At 50.7% G+C, this 14,588-nt stretch overlaps 8 non-coding genes across 8 annotated transcripts; all 8 read left to right on the forward strand.

Moving 5' to 3' along the window:
* Positions 1-3,317: 3,317 nt before the first annotated feature.
* On the forward strand, positions 3,318-3,390 carry Trnaa-ugc. The gene has a single exon. It is a non-coding gene; the product is annotated as a tRNA-Ala (tRNA).
* Positions 3,391-3,806: 416 nt separating this feature from the next.
* Trnaa-agc lies at positions 3,807-3,879 on the forward strand. Its single transcript has one exon. It is a non-coding gene; the product is annotated as a tRNA-Ala (tRNA).
* Positions 3,880-7,031: 3,152 nt separating this feature from the next.
* Positions 7,032-7,104, forward strand: Trnaa-ugc. The gene has a single exon. It is a non-coding gene; the product is annotated as a tRNA-Ala (tRNA).
* A 416-nt stretch (positions 7,105-7,520) lies between these two features.
* On the forward strand, positions 7,521-7,593 carry Trnaa-agc. The gene has a single exon. It is a non-coding gene; the product is annotated as a tRNA-Ala (tRNA).
* Positions 7,594-10,745: 3,152 nt separating this feature from the next.
* Positions 10,746-10,818, forward strand: Trnaa-ugc. Its single transcript has one exon. It is a non-coding gene; the product is annotated as a tRNA-Ala (tRNA).
* Positions 10,819-11,234: 416 nt separating this feature from the next.
* Positions 11,235-11,307, forward strand: Trnaa-agc. Its single transcript has one exon. It is a non-coding gene; the product is annotated as a tRNA-Ala (tRNA).
* Positions 11,308-12,320: 1,013 nt separating this feature from the next.
* On the forward strand, positions 12,321-12,393 carry Trnaa-ugc. Its single transcript has one exon. It is a non-coding gene; the product is annotated as a tRNA-Ala (tRNA).
* Positions 12,394-12,809: 416 nt separating this feature from the next.
* On the forward strand, positions 12,810-12,882 carry Trnaa-agc. The gene has a single exon. It is a non-coding gene; the product is annotated as a tRNA-Ala (tRNA).
* The last annotated feature ends 1,706 nt before the right edge of the window (positions 12,883-14,588 follow it).

Here is a 14,588-nt window from a genome sequence, read left to right on the forward strand (position 1 = left end):
TCGTGTAAAGTCGGAAAAGTCGTCTGCGTGGGTGAGTGCCATGTTTGGGGAGCGTTTCGTAGTTTGCGCAGTGCAATGGAGACGCGGAAAGTTGTTGTGGCCCAGTCTTTTGCAGTTGGACGACAAGAGTGGTACACAGTAGTAAAGTGCGAGGCAGCGCCTCCAGAATTTTTAACACACCAACATGCGCACACTGCCATGCAAGTGGAATAATTCACAGCCAGAAAATGTGTCAAGGCAGATACGAGCCAACGATTAGCAGCCACAATTGGCAAGCGTGCTGTAATGCGCACGAAGCACCCTCCTCCCACCACTACACTTAATTTAGAAACAGTACAAGTGTTCCCATAAGATTCTCAAACCTATGTCGCAAAGATCAGCCTTGCGCCGAATTCACAAAAATCCCACTGCACATTCCAATTCTTGACGTGCAGTCGGCTGCTACTGGTGTTGCTAGTTGTGACTGCTGATGACAGATGCCGTAGCAATCAATTCATGGAGTGAGTTGTATGTTTTGCGATACTCTGTCTCTGACAAGCAAGCAGAGGTGACATAGGCGCGAACACAGGAAGCTTGCAGCCCCTCGCTGCCTGCAGACACCGAACAGCCACACTAGGAGGGCGGCCTAAGTCGTCGGCGAAATGTGCTCATTCGCTTGTGTGCGACGTCAAGCTCTAAATAAGGCTGTCACTAGCGTGAGCGTTGCGTGAGCGTCGTGTAAAGTCGGAAAAGTCGTCTGCGTGGGTGAGTGCCATGTTTGGGGAGCGTTTCGTAGTTTGCGCAGTGCAATGGAGACGCGGAAAGTTGTTGTGGCCCAGTCTTTTGCAGTTGGACGACAAGAGTGGTACACAGTAGTAAAGTGCGAGGCAGCGCCTCCAGAATTTTTAACACACCAACATGCGCACACTGCCATGCAAGTGGAATAATTCACAGCCAGAAAATGTGTCAAGGCAGATACGAGCCAACGATTAGCAGCCACAATTGGCAAGCGTGCTGTAATGCGCACGAAGCACCCTCCTCCCACCACTACACTTAATTTAGAAACAGTACAAGTGTTCCCATAAGATTCTCAAACCTATGTCGCAAAGATCAGCCTTGCGCCGAATTCACAAAAATCCCACTGCACATTCCAATTCTTGACGTGCAGTCGGCTGCTACTGGTGTTGCTAGTTGTGACTGCTGATGACAGATGCCGTAGCAATCAATTCATGGAGTGAGTCGTATGTTTTGCGATACTCTGTCTCTGACAAGCAAGCAGAGGTGACATAGGCGCGAACACAGGAAGCTTGCAGCCCCTCGCTGCCTGCAGACACCGAACAGCCACACTAGGAGGGCGGCCTAAGTCGTCGGCGAAATGTGCTCATTCGCTTGTGTGCGACGTCAAGCTCTAAATAAGGCTGTCACTAGCGTGAGCGTTGCGTGAGCGTCGTGTAAAGTCGGAAAAGTCGTCTGCGTGGGTGAGTGCCATGTTTGGGGAGCGTTTCGTAGTTTGCGCAGTGCAATGGAGACGCGGAAAGTTGTTGTGGCCCAGTCTTTTGCAGTTGGACGACAAGAGTGGTACACAGTAGTAAAGTGCGAGGCAGCGCCTCCAGAATTTTTAACACACCAACATGCGCACACTGCCATGCAAGTGGAATAATTCACAGCCAGAAAATGTGTCAAGGCAGATACGAGCCAACGATTAGCAGCCACAATTGGCAAGCGTGCTGTAATGCGCACGAAGCACCCTCCTCCCACCACTACACTTAATTTAGAAACAGTACAAGTGTTCCCATAAGATTCTCAAACCTATGTCGCAAAGATCAGCCTTGCGCCGAATTCACAAAAATCCCACTGCACATTCCAATTCTTGACGTGCAGTCGGCTGCTACTGGTGTTGCTAGTTGTGACTGCTGATGACAGATGCCGTAGCAATCAATTCATGGAGTGAGTTGTATGTTTTGCGATACTCTGTCTCTGACAAGCAAGCAGAGGTGACATAGGCGCGAACACAGGAAGCTTGCAGCCCCTCGCTGCCTGCAGACACCGAACAGCCACACTAGGAGTTCGGCCTAAGTCGTCGGCGAAATGTGCTCATTCGCTTGTGTGCGACGTCAAGCTCTAAATAAGGCTGTCACTAGCGTGAGCGTTGCGTGAGCGTCGTGTAAAGTCGGAAAAGTCGTCTGCGTGGGTGAGTGCCATGTTTGGGGAGCGTTTCGTAGTTTGCGCAGTGCAATGGAGACGCGGAAAGTTGTTGTGGCCCAGTCTTTTGCAGTTGGACGACAAGAGTGGTACACAGTAGTAAAGTGCGAGGCAGCGCCTCCAGAATTTTTAACACACCAACATGCGCACACTGCCATGCAAGTGGAATAATTCACAGCCAGAAAATGTGTCAAGGCAGATACGAGCCAACGATTAGCAGCCACAATTGGCAAGCGTGCTGTAATGCGCACGAAGCACCCTCCTCCCACCACTACACTTAATTTAGAAACAGTACAAGTGTTCCCATAAGATTCTCAAACCTATGTCGCAAAGATCAGCCTTGCGCCGAATTCACAAAAATCCCACTGCACATTCCAATTCTTGATGTGCAGTCGGCTGCTACTGGTGTTGCTAGTTGTGACTGCTGATGACAGATGCCGTAGCAATCAATTCATGGAGTGAGTTGTATGTTTTGCGATACTCTGTCTCTGACAAGCAAGCAGAGGTGACATAGGCGCGAACACAGGAAGCTTGCAGCCCCTCGCTGCCTGCAGACACCGAACAGCCACACTAGGAGGGCGGCCTAAGTCGTCGGCGAAATGTGCTCATTCGCTTGTGTGCGACGTCAAGCTCTAAATAAGGCTGTCACTAGCGTGAGCGTTGCGTGAGCGTCGTGTAAAGTCGGAAAAGTCGTCTGCGTGGGTGAGTGCCATGTTTGGGGAGCGTTTCGTAGTTTGCGCAGTGCAATGGAGACGCGGAAAGTTGTTGTGGCCCAGTCTTTTGCAGTTGGACGACAAGAGTGGTACACAGTAGTAAAGTGCGAGGCAGTGAGTTGGCATGAACAGTCGAGTGCACAATGGGTCTTCAGATGTGCTTGTTACCTCAGGTGCTGTGTGATTGTCGACATGGAGTGAAAACGGAGCAACTTGTGACTGTCCCTTCAATTTAAGACGTTAAAAACGGACGGAATTTGCAGTCGTAATACCAGAGTATCGAAAGTACTTGGAACTCTTGCGTATGTGAACGTGTCCGCGCCTTTGTACTCTGGTCCCTTCACCCCTGCAAACCAACCAACCATCGCGTCCGTGCACATGAGAGTAGCAAAGAACGGAGAACAGCGCAGCTTGGTTGTGCTTGGGGGCGTAGCTCAGTTGGTAGAGCGTTCGCTTTGCATATGAAAGGTCCCGGGTTCAAGCCCCGGCGCCTCCATGTTTTGTGGTCAGTGCGTGGTAAGTGTTGGTCGCGGCGAGCCTAAAGGCACGCAAGATGTTGCAAAGCCAGCGTCACAGACTCGTATACTGACGTAAGGAGAGCAAGACGTAAATGTGAGGACCGGCTGTTGTCGAGGTGTCATCGAGTGCAAATCTGCCTTAGGTATAACGGCCTAACCTCAATGAAGTCTAGAGAGTGGACAACACGTTCGTCTACCTCAGAGCGTTGGCCGAACGCTATTTTCGACGTCGTGCGTGCCACTTTGATTTTGGCCAACTACGATTCGATACAGAATGCAGGAAACCTGAAAGACACCCTCACGGACACATTGAGAGTAGTGTTTGTCAGCGGAATAATGGGAGTGCAAGGGTCTGTGTCATTGATATGGCTGTATGTAGCGCAGTTCGTCAGCAGGGGGCGTAGCTCAGATGGTAGAGCGCTCGCTTAGCATGCGAGAGGTACTGGGATCGATACCCAGCGCCTCCAGAATTTTTAACACACCAACATGCGCACACTGCCATGCAAGTGGAATAATTCACAGCCAGAAAATGTGTCAAGGCAGATACGAGCCAACGATTAGCAGCCACAATTGGCAAGCGTGCTGTAATGCGCACGAAGCACCCTCCTCCCACCACTACACTTAATTTAGAAACAGTACAAGTGTTCCCATAAGATTCTCAAACCTATGTCGCAAAGATCAGCCTTGCGCCGAATTCACAAAAATCCCACTGCACATTCCAATTCTTGACGTGCAGTCGGCTGCTACTGGTGTTGCTAGTTGTGACTGCTGATGACAGATGCCGTAGCAATCAATTCATGGAGTGAGTTGTATGTTTTGCGATACTCTGTCTCTGACAAGCAAGCAGAGGTGACATAGGCGCGAACACAGGAAGCTTGCAGCCCCTCGCTGCCTGCAGACACCGAACAGCCACACTAGGAGGGCGGCCTAAGTCGTCGGCGAAATGTGCTCATTCGCTTGTGTGCGACGTCAAGCTCTAAATAAGGCTGTCACTAGCGTGAGCGTTGCGTGAGCGTCGTGTAAAGTCGGAAAAGTCGTCTGCGTGGGTGAGTGCCATGTTTGGGGAGCGTTTCGTAGTTTGCGCAGTGCAATGGAGACGCGGAAAGTTGTTGTGGCCCAGTCTTTTGCAGTTGGACGACAAGAGTGGTACACAGTAGTAAAGTGCGAGGCAGCGCCTCCAGAATTTTTAACACACCAACATGCGCACACTGCCATGCAAGTGGAATAATTCACAGCCAGAAAATGTGTCAAGGCAGATACGAGCCAACGATTAGCAGCCACAATTGGCAAGCGTGCTGTAATGCGCACGAAGCACCCTCCTCCCACCACTACACTTAATTTAGAAACAGTACAAGTGTTCCCATAAGATTCTCAAACCTATGTCGCAAAGATCAGCCTTGCGCCGAATTCACAAAAATCCCACTGCACATTCCAATTCTTGACGTGCAGTCGGCTGCTACTGGTGTTGCTAGTTGTGACTGCTGATGACAGATGCCGTAGCAATCAATTCATGGAGTGAGTCGTATGTTTTGCGATACTCTGTCTCTGACAAGCAAGCAGAGGTGACATAGGCGCGAACACAGGAAGCTTGCAGCCCCTCGCTGCCTGCAGACACCGAACAGCCACACTAGGAGGGCGGCCTAAGTCGTCGGCGAAATGTGCTCATTCGCTTGTGTGCGACGTCAAGCTCTAAATAAGGCTGTCACTAGCGTGAGCGTTGCGTGAGCGTCGTGTAAAGTCGGAAAAGTCGTCTGCGTGGGTGAGTGCCATGTTTGGGGAGCGTTTCGTAGTTTGCGCAGTGCAATGGAGACGCGGAAAGTTGTTGTGGCCCAGTCTTTTGCAGTTGGACGACAAGAGTGGTACACAGTAGTAAAGTGCGAGGCAGCGCCTCCAGAATTTTTAACACACCAACATGCGCACACTGCCATGCAAGTGGAATAATTCACAGCCAGAAAATGTGTCAAGGCAGATACGAGCCAACGATTAGCAGCCACAATTGGCAAGCGTGCTGTAATGCGCACGAAGCACCCTCCTCCCACCACTACACTTAATTTAGAAACAGTACAAGTGTTCCCATAAGATTCTCAAACCTATGTCGCAAAGATCAGCCTTGCGCCGAATTCACAAAAATCCCACTGCACATTCCAATTCTTGACGTGCAGTCGGCTGCTACTGGTGTTGCTAGTTGTGACTGCTGATGACAGATGCCGTAGCAATCAATTCATGGAGTGAGTTGTATGTTTTGCGATACTCTGTCTCTGACAAGCAAGCAGAGGTGACATAGGCGCGAACACAGGAAGCTTGCAGCCCCTCGCTGCCTGCAGACACCGAACAGCCACACTAGGAGTTCGGCCTAAGTCGTCGGCGAAATGTGCTCATTCGCTTGTGTGCGACGTCAAGCTCTAAATAAGGCTGTCACTAGCGTGAGCGTTGCGTGAGCGTCGTGTAAAGTCGGAAAAGTCGTCTGCGTGGGTGAGTGCCATGTTTGGGGAGCGTTTCGTAGTTTGCGCAGTGCAATGGAGACGCGGAAAGTTGTTGTGGCCCAGTCTTTTGCAGTTGGACGACAAGAGTGGTACACAGTAGTAAAGTGCGAGGCAGCGCCTCCAGAATTTTTAACACACCAACATGCGCACACTGCCATGCAAGTGGAATAATTCACAGCCAGAAAATGTGTCAAGGCAGATACGAGCCAACGATTAGCAGCCACAATTGGCAAGCGTGCTGTAATGCGCACGAAGCACCCTCCTCCCACCACTACACTTAATTTAGAAACAGTACAAGTGTTCCCATAAGATTCTCAAACCTATGTCGCAAAGATCAGCCTTGCGCCGAATTCACAAAAATCCCACTGCACATTCCAATTCTTGATGTGCAGTCGGCTGCTACTGGTGTTGCTAGTTGTGACTGCTGATGACAGATGCCGTAGCAATCAATTCATGGAGTGAGTTGTATGTTTTGCGATACTCTGTCTCTGACAAGCAAGCAGAGGTGACATAGGCGCGAACACAGGAAGCTTGCAGCCCCTCGCTGCCTGCAGACACCGAACAGCCACACTAGGAGGGCGGCCTAAGTCGTCGGCGAAATGTGCTCATTCGCTTGTGTGCGACGTCAAGCTCTAAATAAGGCTGTCACTAGCGTGAGCGTTGCGTGAGCGTCGTGTAAAGTCGGAAAAGTCGTCTGCGTGGGTGAGTGCCATGTTTGGGGAGCGTTTCGTAGTTTGCGCAGTGCAATGGAGACGCGGAAAGTTGTTGTGGCCCAGTCTTTTGCAGTTGGACGACAAGAGTGGTACACAGTAGTAAAGTGCGAGGCAGTGAGTTGGCATGAACAGTCGAGTGCACAATGGGTCTTCAGATGTGCTTGTTACCTCAGGTGCTGTGTGATTGTCGACATGGAGTGAAAACGGAGCAACTTGTGACTGTCCCTTCAATTTAAGACGTTAAAAACGGACGGAATTTGCAGTCGTAATACCAGAGTATCGAAAGTACTTGGAACTCTTGCGTATGTGAACGTGTCCGCGCCTTTGTACTCTGGTCCCTTCACCCCTGCAAACCAACCAACCATCGCGTCCGTGCACATGAGAGTAGCAAAGAACGGAGAACAGCGCAGCTTGGTTGTGCTTGGGGGCGTAGCTCAGTTGGTAGAGCGTTCGCTTTGCATATGAAAGGTCCCGGGTTCAAGCCCCGGCGCCTCCATGTTTTGTGGTCAGTGCGTGGTAAGTGTTGGTCGCGGCGAGCCTAAAGGCACGCAAGATGTTGCAAAGCCAGCGTCACAGACTCGTATACTGACGTAAGGAGAGCAAGACGTAAATGTGAGGACCGGCTGTTGTCGAGGTGTCATCGAGTGCAAATCTGCCTTAGGTATAACGGCCTAACCTCAATGAAGTCTAGAGAGTGGACAACACGTTCGTCTACCTCAGAGCGTTGGCCGAACGCTATTTTCGACGTCGTGCGTGCCACTTTGATTTTGGCCAACTACGATTCGATACAGAATGCAGGAAACCTGAAAGACACCCTCACGGACACATTGAGAGTAGTGTTTGTCAGCGGAATAATGGGAGTGCAAGGGTCTGTGTCATTGATATGGCTGTATGTAGCGCAGTTCGTCAGCAGGGGGCGTAGCTCAGATGGTAGAGCGCTCGCTTAGCATGCGAGAGGTACTGGGATCGATACCCAGCGCCTCCAGAATTTTTAACACACCAACATGCGCACACTGCCATGCAAGTGGAATAATTCACAGCCAGAAAATGTGTCAAGGCAGATACGAGCCAACGATTAGCAGCCACAATTGGCAAGCGTGCTGTAATGCGCACGAAGCACCCTCCTCCCACCACTACACTTAATTTAGAAACAGTACAAGTGTTCCCATAAGATTCTCAAACCTATGTCGCAAAGATCAGCCTTGCGCCGAATTCACAAAAATCCCACTGCACATTCCAATTCTTGACGTGCAGTCGGCTGCTACTGGTGTTGCTAGTTGTGACTGCTGATGACAGATGCCGTAGCAATCAATTCATGGAGTGAGTTGTATGTTTTGCGATACTCTGTCTCTGACAAGCAAGCAGAGGTGACATAGGCGCGAACACAGGAAGCTTGCAGCCCCTCGCTGCCTGCAGACACCGAACAGGCACACTAGGAGGGCGGCCTAAGTCGTCGGCGAAATGTGCTCATTCGCTTGTGTGCGACGTCAAGCTCTAAATAAGGCTGTCACTAGCGTGAGCGTTGCGTGAGCGTCGTGTAAAGTCGGAAAAGTCGTCTGCGTGGGTGAGTGCCATGTTTGGGGAGCGTTTCGTAGTTTGCGCAGTGCAATGGAGACGCGGAAAGTTGTTGTGGCCCAGTCTTTTGCAGTTGGACGACAAGAGTGGTACACAGTAGTAAAGTGCGAGGCAGCGCCTCCAGAATTTTTAACACACCAACATGCGCACACTGCCATGCAAGTGGAATAATTCACAGCCAGAAAATGTGTCAAGGCAGATACGAGCCAACGATTAGCAGCCACAATTGGCAAGCGTGCTGTAATGCGCACGAAGCACCCTCCTCCCACCACTACACTTAATTTAGAAACAGTACAAGTGTTCCCATAAGATTCTCAAACCTATGTCGCAAAGATCAGCCTTGCGCCGAATTCACAAAAATCCCACTGCACATTCCAATTCTTGACGTGCAGTCGGCTGCTACTGGTGTTGCTAGTTGTGACTGCTGATGACAGATGCCGTAGCAATCAATTCATGGAGTGAGTCGTATGTTTTGCGATACTCTGTCTCTGACAAGCAAGCAGAGGTGACATAGGCGCGAACACAGGAAGCTTGCAGCCCCTCGCTGCCTGCAGACACCGAACAGGCACACTAGGAGGGCGGCCTAAGTCGTCGGCGAAATGTGCTCATTCGCTTGTGTGCGACGTCAAGCTCTAAATAAGGCTGTCACTAGCGTGAGCGTTGCGTGAGCGTCGTGTAAAGTCGGAAAAGTCGTCTGCGTGGGTGAGTGCCATGTTTGGGGAGCGTTTCGTAGTTTGCGCAGTGCAATGGAGACGCGGAAAGTTGTTGTGGCCCAGTCTTTTGCAGTTGGACGACAAGAGTGGTACACAGTAGTAAAGTGCGAGGCAGCGCCTCCAGAATTTTTAACACACCAACATGCGCACACTGCCATGCAAGTGGAATAATTCACAGCCAGAAAATGTGTCAAGGCAGATACGAGCCAACGATTAGCAGCCACAATTGGCAAGCGTGCTGTAATGCGCACGAAGCACCCTCCTCCCACCACTACACTTAATTTAGAAACAGTACAAGTGTTCCCATAAGATTCTCAAACCTATGTCGCAAAGATCAGCCTTGCGCCGAATTCACAAAAATCCCACTGCACATTCCAATTCTTGACGTGCAGTCGGCTGCTACTGGTGTTGCTAGTTGTGACTGCTGATGACAGATGCCGTAGCAATCAATTCATGGAGTGAGTTGTATGTTTTGCGATACTCTGTCTCTGACAAGCAAGCAGAGGTGACATAGGCGCGAACACAGGAAGCTTGCAGCCCCTCGCTGCCTGCAGACACCGAACAGCCACACTAGGAGTTCGGCCTAAGTCGTCGGCGAAATGTGCTCATTCGCTTGTGTGCGACGTCAAGCTCTAAATAAGGCTGTCACTAGCGTGAGCGTTGCGTGAGCGTCGTGTAAAGTCGGAAAAGTCGTCTGCGTGGGTGAGTGCCATGTTTGGGGAGCGTTTCGTAGTTTGCGCAGTGCAATGGAGACGCGGAAAGTTGTTGTGGCCCAGTCTTTTGCAGTTGGACGACAAGAGTGGTACACAGTAGTAAAGTGCGAGGCAGCGCCTCCAGAATTTTTAACACACCAACATGCGCACACTGCCATGCAAGTGGAATAATTCACAGCCAGAAAATGTGTCAAGGCAGATACGAGCCAACGATTAGCAGCCACAATTGGCAAGCGTGCTGTAATGCGCACGAAGCACCCTCCTCCCACCACTACACTTAATTTAGAAACAGTACAAGTGTTCCCATAAGATTCTCAAACCTATGTCGCAAAGATCAGCCTTGCGCCGAATTCACAAAAATCCCACTGCACATTCCAATTCTTGACGTGCAGTCGGCTGCTACTGGTGTTGCTAGTTGTGACTGCTGATGACAGATGCCGTAGCAATCAATTCATGGAGTGAGTTGTATGTTTTGCGATACTCTGTCTCTGACAAGCAAGCAGAGGTGACATAGGCGCGAACACAGGAAGCTTGCAGCCCCTCGCTGCCTGCAGACACCGAACAGCCACACTAGGAGGGCGGCCTAAGTCGTCGGCGAAATGTGCTCATTCGCTTGTGTGCGACGTCAAGCTCTAAATAAGGCTGTCACTAGCGTGAGCGTTGCGTGAGCGTCGTGTAAAGTCGGAAAAGTCGTCTGCGTGGGTGAGTGCCATGTTTGGGGAGCGTTTCGTAGTTTGCGCAGTGCAATGGAGACGCGGAAAGTTGTTGTGGCCCAGTCTTTTGCAGTTGGACGACAAGAGTGGTACACAGTAGTAAAGTGCGAGGCAGTGAGTTGGCATGAACAGTCGAGTGCACAATGGGTCTTCAGATGTGCTTGTTACCTCAGGTGCTGTGTGATTGTCGACATGGAGTGAAAACGGAGCAACTTGTGACTGTCCCTTCAATTTAAGACGTTAAAAACGGACGGAATTTGCAGTCGTAATACCAGAGCATCGAAACTACTTGGAACTCTTGCGTATGTGAACGTGTCCGCGCCTTTGTACTCTGGTCCCTTCACCCCTGCAAACCAACCAACCATCGCGTCCGTGCACATAAGAGTAGCAAAGAACGGAGATCAGCGCAGCTTGCTTGTGCTTGGGGGCGTAGCTCAGTTGGTAGAGCGTTCGTTTTGCATGTGAAAGGTCCCGGGTTCAAGCCCCGGCGCCTCCATGTTTTGTGGTCAGTGCGTGGTAAGTGTTGGTCGCGGCGAGCCTAAAGACACGCAAGATGTTGCAAAGCCAGCGTCACAGACTCGTATACCGACGTAAGGAGAGCAAGACGTAAATGTGAGGACCGGCTGTTGTCGAGGTGTCATCGAGTGCAAATCTGCCTTAGGTATAACGGCCTAACCTCAATGAAGTCTAGAGAGTGGACAACACGTTCGTCTACCTCAGAGCGTTGGCCGAACGCTATTTTCGACGTCGTGCGTGCCACTTTGATTTTGGCCAACTACGATTCGATACAGAATGCAGGAAACCTGAAAGACACCCTCACGGACACATTGAGAGTAGTGTTTGTCAGCGGAATAATGGGAGTGCAAGGGTCTGTGTCATTGATATGGCTGTATGTAGCGCAGTTCGTCAGCAGGGGGCGTAGCTCAGATGGTAGAGCGCTCGCTTAGCATGCGAGAGGTAGTGGGATCGATACCCAGCGCCTCCAGAATTTTTAACACACCAACATGCGCACACTGCCATGCAAGTGGAATAATTCACAGCCAGAAAATGTGTCAAGGCAGATACGAGCCAACGATTAGCAGCCACAATTGGCAAGCGTGCTGTAATGCGCACGAAGCACCCTCCTCCCACCACTACACTTAATTTAGAAACAGTACAAGTGTTCCCATAAGATTCTCAAACCTATGTCGCAAAGATCAGCCTTGCGCCGAATTCACAAAAATCCCACTGCACATTCCAATTCTTGACGTGCAGTCGGCTGCTACTGGTGTTGCTAGTTGTGACTGCTGATGACAGATGCCGTAGCAATCAATTCATGGAGTGAGTTGTATGTTTTGCGATACTCTGTCTCTGACAAGCAAGCAGAGGTGACATAGGCGCGAACACAGGAAGCTTGCAGCCCCTCGCTGCCTGCAGACACCGAACAGCCACACTAGGAGGGCGGCCTAAGTCGTCGGCGAAATGTGCTCATTCGCTTGTGCGCGACGTCAAGCTCTAAATAAGGCTGTCACTAGCGTGAGCGTTGCGTGAGCGTCGTGTAAAGTCGGAAAAGTCGTCTGCGTGGGTGAGTGCCATGTTTGGGGAGCGTTTCGTAGTTTGCGCAGTGCAATGGAGACGCGGAAAGTTGTTGTGGCCCAGTCTTTTGCAGTTGGACGACAAGAGTGGTACACAGTAGTAAAGTGCGAGGCAGTGAGTTGGCATGAACAGTCGAGTGCACAATGGGTCTTCAGATGTGCTTGTTACCTCAGGTGCTGTGTGATTGTCGACATGGAGTGAAAACGGAGCAACTTGTGACTGTCCCTTCAATTTAAGACGTTAAAAACGGACGGAATTTGCAGTCGTAATACCAGAGCATCGAAACTACTTGGAACTCTTGCGTATGTGAACGTGTCCGCGCCTTTGTACTCTGGTCCCTTCACCCCTGCAAACCAACCAACCATCGCGTCCGTGCACATAAGAGTAGCAAAGAACGGAGATCAGCGCAGCTTGCTTGTGCTTGGGGGCGTAGCTCAGTTGGTAGAGCGTTCGTATTGCATGTGAAAGGTCCCGGGTTCAAGCCCCGGCGCCTCCATGTTTTGTGGTCAGTGCGTGGTAAGTGTTGGTCGCGGCGAGCCTAAAGACACGCAAGATGTTGCAAAGCCAGCGTCACAGACTCGTATACCGACGTAAGGAGAGCAAGACGTAAATGTGAGGACCGGCTGTTGTCGAGGTGTCATCGAGTGCAAATCTGCCTTAGGTATAACGGCCTAACCTCAATGAAGTCTAGAGAGTGGACAACACGTTCGTCTACCTCAGAGCGTTGGCCGAACGCTATTTTCGACGTCGTGCGTGCCACTTTGATTTTGGCCAACTACGATTCGATACAGAATGCAGGAAACCTGAAAGACACCCTCACGGACACATTGAGAGTAGTGTTTGTCAGCGGAATAATGGGAGTGCAAGGGTCTGTGTCATTGATATGGCTGTATGTAGCGCAGTTCGTCAGCAGGGGGCGTAGCTCAGATGGTAGAGCGCTCGCTTAGCATGCGAGAGGTAGTGGGATCGATACCCAGCGCCTCCAGAATTTTTAACACACCAACATGCGCACACTGCCATGCAAGTGGAGTAATTCACAGCCAGAAAATGTGTCAAGGCAGATACGAGCCAACGATTAGCAGCCACAATTGGCAAGCGTGCTGTAATGCGCACGAAGCACCCTCCTCCCACCACTACACTTAATTTAGAAACAGTACAAGTGTTCCCATAAGATTCTCAAACCTATGTCGCAAAGATCAGCCTTGCGCCGAATTCACAAAAATCCCACTGCACATTCCAATTCTTGACGTGCAGTCGGCTGCTACTGGTGTTGCTAGTTGTGACTGCTGATGACAGATGCCGTAGCAATCAATTCATGGAGTGAGTCGTATGTTTTGCGATACTCTGTCTCTGACAAGCAAGCAGAGGTGACATAGGCGCGAACACAGGAAGCTTGCAGCCCCTCGCTGCCTGCAGACACCGAACAGGCACACTAGGAGGGCGGCCTAAGTCGTCGGCGAAATGTGCTCATTCGCTTGTGTGCGACGTCAAGCTCTAAATAAGGCTGTCACTAGCGTGAGCGTTGCGTGAGCGTCGTGTAAAGTCGGAAAAGTCGTCTGCGTGGGTGAGTGCCATGTTTGGGGAGCGTTTCGTAGTTTGCGCAGTGCAATGGAGACGCGGAAAGTTGTTGTGGCCCAGTCTTTTGCAGTTGGACGACAAGAGTGGTACACAGTAGTAAAGTGCGAGGCAGCGCCTCCAGAATTTTTAACACACCAACATGCGCACACTGCCATGCAAGTGGAATAATTCACAGCCAGAAAATGTGTCAAGGCAGATACGAGCCAACGATTAGCAGCCACAATTGGCAAGCGTGCTGTAATGCGCACGAAGCACCCTCCTCCCACCACTACACTTAATTTAGAAACAGTACAAGTGTTCCCATAAGATTCTCAAACCTATGTCGCAAAGATCAGCCTTGCGCCGAATTCACAAAAATCCCACTGCACATTCCAATTCTTGACGTGCAGTCGGCTGCTACTGGTGTTGCTAGTTGTGACTGCTGATGACAGATGCCGTAGCAATCAATTCATGGAGTGAGTTGTATGTTTTGCGATACTCTGTCTCTGACAAGCAAGCAGAGGTGACATAGGCGCGAACACAGGAAGCTTGCAGCCCCTCGCTGCCTGCAGACACCGAACAGCCACACTAGGAGGGCGGCCTAAGTCGTCGGCGAAATGTGCTCATTCGCTTGTGCGCGACGTCAAGCTCTAAATAAGGCTGTCACTAGCGTGAGCGTTGCGTGAGCGTCGTGTAAAGTCGGAAAAGTCGTCTGCGTGGGTGAGTGCCATGTTTGGGGAGCGTTTCGTAGTTTGCGCAGTGCAATGGAGACGCGGAAAGTTGTTGTGGCCCAGTCTTTTGCAGTTGGACGACAAGAGTGGTACACAGTAGTAAAGTGCGAGGCAGCGCCTCCAGAATTTTTAACACACCAACATGCGCACACTGCCATGCAAGTGGAATAATTCACAGCCAGAAAATGTGTCAAGGCAGATACGAGCCAACGATTAGCAGCCACAATTGGCAAGCGTGCTGTAATGCGCACGAAGCACCCTCCTCCCACCACTACACTTAATTTAGAAACAGTACAAGTGTTCCCATAAGATTCTCAAACCTATGTCGCAAAGATCAGCCTTGCGCCGAATTCACAAAAATCCCACTGCACATTCCAATTCTTGACGTGCAGTCGGCTGCTAC

Source organism: Schistocerca americana, unplaced genomic scaffold (assembly GCF_021461395.2).
Source record: "Schistocerca americana isolate TAMUIC-IGC-003095 unplaced genomic scaffold, iqSchAmer2.1 HiC_scaffold_247, whole genome shotgun sequence".
NCBI classification, from domain to species: Eukaryota; Metazoa; Arthropoda; class Insecta; order Orthoptera; family Acrididae; genus Schistocerca; species Schistocerca americana.